This window comes from Phalacrocorax carbo, chromosome 10, assembly GCF_963921805.1.
Source record: "Phalacrocorax carbo chromosome 10, bPhaCar2.1, whole genome shotgun sequence".
Lineage (NCBI taxonomy): Eukaryota > Metazoa > Chordata > Aves > Suliformes > Phalacrocoracidae > Phalacrocorax > Phalacrocorax carbo.
Genome location: NC_087522.1, coordinates 9,823,153 through 9,830,700, shown reverse-complemented (window position 1 = coordinate 9,830,700; position 7,548 = coordinate 9,823,153). Strand labels below are relative to the sequence as shown.

Below are 7,548 nucleotides of genomic sequence, written 5' to 3'. Positions count from 1 at the left end.
TGGATCAGTACAAGAGATCTGCAGACAAGTCCTCTGCAGTAATTTCAGGAATGTTGCTTTGGGCAAAAGAAAATCTTAAAGTAGTACTAGAAAGCTTCACTTAAATCCATGTTGAATGTGTCTGGTACAGGATAGACATATTTTACCCTGTTTAGGAGCTGGAAAAGCACTAGCCATTTGGTAAAAGTGATCCTCAGCCATGACAACAGCACAGTTCCTGAACCTGGAGCAAATTGATTTGTTACCAGTTATTCACTGGCTAGTGAGGGTGCCTTTAATTCAAAGGTTGACAGGAGTATTTTTCATTTGTTTGTCTGTTTTTAATCTTGCTGACCAGATAAGTTACTTAGGAATAGTTGCTGGAAGTTTTAAGACGTGTGTTTTTTCCGGGGAGATAAAATATGCCAAAATGGTGTAACAAGCTGTATTAACGCATAAGTGGCTGTGATTCTCTATTTCTGTACAGTATTAGCAAAAAGGAGAGAAGTTATGGGCAGAGCACAGGTGTGGGACAGCAGAGGCAGTCTTGTCCTCACCCTGCTTCCTTCTCATCTGTGCCTCTCCCAGTGGTGGCTGCTGGGCCCCACATCAGCTTGGGGATGCTCCTCTGTTCAGAGGACAGCATTAGCCTTCGGGAAGGGCACCGGGCACCAGTCTGGCAATGGCTGTTGTGTGGTGGGCGTGCTGGGGTAACCCTGAGCCCAGCTGGCAACATCCAGCTACTACGGAGTAGTTAAAGTAATAGAGGCATCCCTGCTGTGCTGCTTTGGGACAGAAATTCCTGCAAGAGGCACCACCCCAGCACTTCATTGGCCTCTCTGTATTGCACCCTGCCTGGTGCTCAGCTGTAGCTTTGTCCAGTCCATAGTTTCGCCCATGTCTGCTTGAAAGGAAGACACATAAGGAGAGGAGAAAGACAAGAAAAATCAGTATCTCTCTGTCACACTAAAGATGTTCCTCTGGTCCCTGCAGGGTACAGAAAGACAGAGCTGATATTAAATTCCCCATCCAGGAGCTGCTAATTACTGTCTCTATTATGATGAACGATTTTTTTCACCCCTAGATGAGCCTTCCTGTAATACAACTAAAAATACATGAGGTCAAGATCGTTACTCGTCTCTGCTCTACAAAGGATTAATCCAGGTATAAAAGTAGCACATCATGCGTCTGAAAACTGTTTCTCTTTGCCCTTTTATTGTGGTGTTATTGCCATCCAGGCCAAGAGCAAAGCACATTTTAATTCATGGAGGGAAGGAGACAGAGTATCTTGGAGATCAGCGCGTTCTATAGCAGGTAACACGAAAAGGACCTTTGTTTTGTTGTTTTCCTTTCTGCGCCGTAAGAGCAGGACTTCGGCTCCCCGTTTCCGAAGGGAGGCGAGGCGGGCGGCCGCGGCAGCACGCCCGGCCTCAGGGCCGGAGGCGGGACCGTGGCGCCGGGAGGAGCCGCGCCGGGGCGGGTGCTGGTTCCCGGGACGGGCGCCGAGGCACCTGGCGCGGGCGAGCGGGGCCAGGCAGCCCGCTCCCGGCAGGCAGGTAAGGGCCGGGGTCGCCGGGCCTGGGGCTGCGCCGGCGCCCCTCGCCGCTGCGGTTTCAGCAGCGGTGGGTAGGGCCGGGGTCGCCGGGGGCTGGAGCTCGCTGGGCTCCCAGCGGGGTCTGCACCAGCTCCCTGACGGCGGGGCTGGCAGGTGGTTTCTCCGTGCACCTGGCCTGGAGGAGTCACCCGAACTGCCGGACAGGCGACTGCCGTTCACTAATGCTCGCTGTTTAAATTTAGAGTGATAGAACTATTAGGGCTGGACTGCATACGGGCGCGGGGTGGACTCGGCTTCTGCCGCCTGGCGGGGGGGTAAAAGCGCCTCTCGGAGCTGTGCCCTGACTGTGGTGTCGGCCCTGCTGCATGGCACCTCACAGCTTTATCACCCCGTTAGTTACACAGGAGTTTCCGCTGTCTTAACCTGGAAGGGTCGGTCCGATGGGGGATTAGCAGCCACATCCTTCCGTGATGTATTTAGCCAGTGTGCCACGCTTCATTCAGTCTGCGAGGTGTTGAACCAGCCCCGCCGGGATCACCAGCTTGCGGTGTGATGTCTGCTTTTGCTTTGGTGTAGGTGGTGTGTTGGAGCTAGTGAATGAACTGCTAGCTAGTGAATGAACGTGGCACTGCGTTTTCCAAAGAGCAGGTTGTGAGTTTTGTACGCTACAATAGGTAACAGGAAGCCAGAAGAACTTTTGTATTAAATAGGTGCAGAAAATCTCAGGTTTAAGTATTCATGTTCTTTGTGGTCAATCATTCTGTCACTCCCTCAAAACATAGAGGCATACTGTTTAAATATCACTCTCTTTTTCTTTAGCCTCTTCCTTTATTCTCTAACCTACAAAGGTTGAAATATTGCTGTGCAGAAGATTAAATACATCTAAAAGCCAGATCTTTACACCCAAGATTTTATTGCTAAGTCTCTGTCCCTTAGTAATGCTCTGTTAGTTAAGCAAGCCTGCAAGCAGTCTGTGGTACTGCACAGGAGCTGTGCTAACTTCTGCTTCCACTGACCTAGCGTCACTGTGGTCTCCTCTGCCAGCCCTGGCACCGACCACAGCCTGATCCTGCTCCATGTAGCAGAAGCAGCCAGTCAGTAGCTCTGGAGCCACGTTCAAGGTGTGATAGTTCAAGTGTGGGTGCTGGTCAGACCCTGCCCATGCGAGACAGTCCTGGCATGGGATAAGGATAGCAGTGGACTATCCTGCTGTGCGAAGCAATGGAGTTGAAATGGCACCTGATCCAGGCTCTTCTGTCAGTACGCCACCCAAAGCAATCAATTTCAGCATTTATTTTCTTTTTTTCTCTCCCATCCCCCCGAGTAAGCTTAGTTGGGAGGACTTCTGTTCTTGCCATGAAAGTGGTCAGGCGGTATGGTATGGGCTGACATAAGAAGAACTAGCGCTCTGCAGTGGTGTCCCCTTTCACATTTTTGTGAAAAAGCCTCTAATTGTGACTTGTATAGTCCATAGATTCTGTATGTTCGTTGTAGAATAGAACCCTAATGTACTAACACGTTACACTGCATTTTAATGTAGCCTTATTTTGTCTGAAAAATACATATTTAGTTTATGTGAAATTATTTGTTCAACAATTTGAAAACTGCATGTAAGGATTTTGAAGAGTTAAGAGAAACCTGTGACAAAACTAGTTATCTTTTCTTCTGTCTGGTTCTCCTCAGCCATTTTCCAGCTTTGTAGCTGATTTGCTAGAATATTGTGAATAGCTTTTGTTTTCCCTCAGGGTCATATTAAATGCTGCTTGTGCAAATAGTAATATGATGACAATGCCCTAACAGGAAGTTAAGCTAGAAATTATAAACAGAACAGTGCCCTTCTTTTAGTTCAGCAACACCATGTATCTTTTAAAACCCTGTTTATTATCTAAGATGGCCATATGTGCAGTTATCATAAGCTTTTCTGATTGAATTTGTGAATGAGACTCCTGTAACTGATACTGCTCATTAAAGTATAATTTGAAGGTAATATTTAAACTGTAGAGGTATCTATTGCAAGTACAGAATAAAGAATAAAGAAAGCTTTCTTTTAAGGCAAAACATTAGAACTGCTCTAGTAAACAGTATCTCATGCCTCTGATAGACCTGGTGTGGTAGGCTGCCTTTCCACTGGAAGTAGAAAACTAATCCCAAACAGGTGCTCACAACAGCTTTTTTTTTTTTTTCTTTTTTTTGGTAACCAGACATTTCCTTCAAATACAAGTAGCTGGTGTTGTTGGTTAATAGGCAGACTTAAAAAACTTGTTTTGCAAAGCAAGATTTAGTCCTGCTATATGCAAAGAACGTGCTAGTCTGCAGTTTGGAAATTGGTCACAAGACCGACATGCACTGATACAACGTGATTCTTGCCTTAGCCTTTTTTCCCCCATAACAGTCAGACTATGAGCTATGTAATGTCCTTCAAGTGTTAAAGAAATAATGCAGAGTTCTGTTCATGGTTTCTTATTCTTGATAATCTTTCCTCTCTCTGTCATGTATTCTGTTCTTACTATTCAGTTCCCTATTTCTAATTTAGTGATTATATATCTCTGATTGTTCCTCTTCACCCAGGGCTCATAGTTTTCCCAATGGATTAAGTTTGCTACTTGTGGTCAGAGTTAAGAAAATAAAAGCAACAAAGCATCAAACAAAAAGAGACTTGGTTTTAGAGGGGGTCTCTGGGGAAAGCATTAGATAACGCAAAATCACTGTGATATGTACTTCAGTCGATGTGAATTGTGATTCTGTGGAGCCCTTTGGGTGGCATGGTAGATTAGGGAGCCTACTATGAATTTCACAGAATTAATGAAGGATCTGAACTTTCATCCAATGCCATTAAGCAAAAACTCTGAAGTGTGTGCCATGTCTTTACGACACTTTCCAGGACACTAACATTTAACTATATGTTGTAACAGTTTTTTTAATGTTTCAGGAGCATGTTTATAATAAAGGTGTCTAAACTCAGGGGAAGAAGTAGAATCCTGCTTGAGACTGCAAACACAAAGTAGTCAGCAGTTCTTCCCCAAATGCCTTATCTAAGCAGTCACAGGTGATAAAAGGGATTTATCTTGCAAATGAAGTGAACCAGATGACAATATTGTAGTCTTACTGTATCTGGGAAGGAAGGGTAGGGGAGGAAATTACAAGAGGAATGTTACATGGAAAGGACAAGGCAAACAAGCGAGTAGGTGTGAAAAGTGGATAAAGACCAAATAAGGAGCAGAGCTCATGTTGCTGAAGCAGTAGCTGGAGGTAATGGGAGCAGCCAGCTGAGGGCAGAGAGAGTCCGACAGTAGGATGTTCCCCTGTATCAGACAGACACTATCCTCCCTGCTTCTGCCAGCCTGCCTGGCTACTCTCTGCATCCCACTCTCACCAAGAAGGGCAGGGGGGACAGGGAGGATGGGATTCTGGTAGGTAGCATTACACCATAGGACTAGGAAATACCTTCCTTTGTGAGATTGAGATCCAACAAGCTGTTGGGAGAGACAGCATCATTGTGACCGTTATGGGGATGCTGTCACTCTCTCCTTTCCCCTCCCAATTTGGTTGTCTGTCCTTTGCCTATACAGTATTAAGCAGATGAGTCTTTATTGCTACCACATGTCATCTTTCACTGGGAAGATCTTTTGTAGCAGAGGCACAGTTTACATTGCTGAAATGGATTGAAGGTCTAAAATAACAAAGTTGACATTGGGTCCTGTAACTGACCCTGCTGACATCAATGAAAACAATGGAAGGCCAGTAAGAGGTGGTGCTTGTCAGTGCAGACTGCATACTTTGGCAATATGCATAAAAACTAAGTCCCTTTCACTTCTGTGTATGATTCACACTTGTTTCATTGCTGACATGTCAATTAAAGTTCAGGTTTTCCTGAGTGTAGTGTATGATTAGTGTCAGTTCATAGGCTCTTAAGATTTTCTGAGAGGCTTTCCTGGTTTGTTGCAGCAGTGTTGAAACTGTTGGGATTGAGATAGCGGAAGAGTAGTTGTCAGTACTGGAACCTAGTTGTTGATGCAGCATGTAATCTAGTTTTAACTCTGGTCTGTGTCTCAGATTCTTTTTTGGCTTCCAGAAATCAATCTGACTTTTTCAGTATGAAACTGTGTGGAACATGTTAAACCGGACAGGATTCATGAATAAAAATAACATAGGTAACAGTGAAGCCCTGTCCAGTCGTACCCGACAAAACTGAAACACCTTTATGGATTCTGAATCTGTTCTTCCATGAGTTCTGCTACCTTCATTCAACACTATTAAGTCAACTATGATGTTGTTCTGGAACTTACTGTTTCCATTCCTCTTCAATATTTGTGTAAGTAGAATTTACTTTGTGATCCTTTTTACTGAGGGATTACAGGTAAATGACTTGAAGGTCTAAGCGGCTTTCCTGAAACTTGATACCAGGACAAAGTGCTATTTTAGCAAGATATTAATGTTTGTTTGTTTGATATTCTAAATAATGATTAGTGTCTATAGCTGAGAATTACCTGTAGAGGAGTGAATGAAACTAACCTGGAATATTTTGTCAAGGCTGTTGGTCTGTGACATGAAGGCAGTTATTTTTCTGGGAAGTGATCCAGAAGCATCAGCCTGCACTGCTTGAAGTTTCCTGTTCTATATCGTTACTCTGTGTGTGGAATGATTTAAGTGGAAAGCACCGACTCTCCACCTATGCTGTTACTTATTTACATATCGATGATTATCAAACCCACTGATCTTAAACCCTTCTGGTCTCAAGAGGAAGAACACAAGATTTGTCTAGTTGCTTGCCAGAATCCAAAATGTTGTGCAACAAATGGATGCCCCTCTGCAAAGGGAAGATTTGTCAAGCTTCTGCTTTTTATCTTTCTTTCACAAATGACCTCTGTTCTCCAGCTATCTCCCATCCCGCCCCCCCCCCCCCCCCCCCCCCCGGATAATAACTCTTTAAAGAGAAAGCTAAGTCTAAATGTCATAGCTTTTCCTGGAGCTATGGTTTACTGCATCCTATGACAGGTCAAAAAGAAGAAAAAAAATGGTTTAGCTTGAGCATTACCTGGTTTGGGATCTAGTGGTCTCAGGTAGCAAGAGGAAGATCTCTGTTTTTTTCAGGAACAAAATGTGAAGATTTGAATTTTCTTCAGCACACATGGGGAATTTATTTAAAACACTTAAAACTTTGGGAGTGGAAAAAAAGCAGAGTGGCTTCAGATGCTGGGTTCAATGTTAGACTGTAAACATCCCTGTGGATTTTCATAGAAATCCTGGCATAAAACACATCTTACGACTCAAAGGAAATGAAGTGGATAATGATGAAACCAATAGACAGTCTGTCTTGGGCTTATTTGAGTGTCTTAGCAAGCCTTTATGGCTATACCTAGAAGAGGTCTTTAAAATGAGCAAGAGAAAGATGTGATGGATATATTTTTTTAGTCAGGCTGATATGTTTCAGTTGGTTGATTGCACTTCAGCAAATTGGTTGACATAGCTGGTTGATGCTTCCCTACCAGCTTGCTTCTGGGTAATGCTGATTCTACACAACCCATACATTTCCATCAAAATATCTGTTCTCTCTACAGTTTGAATGAAGACCACGCAAGTTGATGAGCTGTTTAGATCAGTGGTCAGCTTTCCAGCTGCCTTGCTGGCAGGCTTCCCAACATTCTGGATGGCTGAGTCTGAGTTAGGTTCCTGGGAAACCATTTAAAAAAATAGAAAAATGTAATTTTGCACACACTTCAAACAGAATTGTCTGAGAATTGTCTTCCCCTGAGAAAGTCATATTTTCCTCTTTAGCTTTTCATTACAGTTTGAAACGTAGAATACTTTTATAGGGGGAAATTTAGTTTCCCACGCAACTCTTTGCAGAAGTTTGTATAAAACTTCAGATATATTCTGAACTAGTTCTCAGAAGATCATCAGGAGCTACATGGTTCCTATGAAAGAAAGCCTACCTCTCAGGAGATTTAAACTTCCCATTACTTTTGTGTAAGAGCCTTAGATTCCGGGGCTGTTTATTGGGGCTTTTTGGCCAT

General features: G+C 43.9%; 1 protein-coding gene across 2 annotated transcripts in view; it reads left to right on the top strand.

The window, feature by feature from the left end:
• The first annotated feature begins 1,377 nt into the window (after positions 1 to 1,377).
• TMC5 (transmembrane channel like 5) overlaps positions 1,378 to 7,548 on the top strand; it is a 28,793-nt gene continuing 22,622 nt past the window's right edge. For both annotated transcript variants that reach the window (XM_064461789.1, XM_064461788.1), the window contains exon 1: positions 1,378 to 1,535. The gene's annotated coding sequence lies outside the window, so the exon portion shown is untranslated. The remainder of the gene's footprint in view (positions 1,536 to 7,548) is intronic.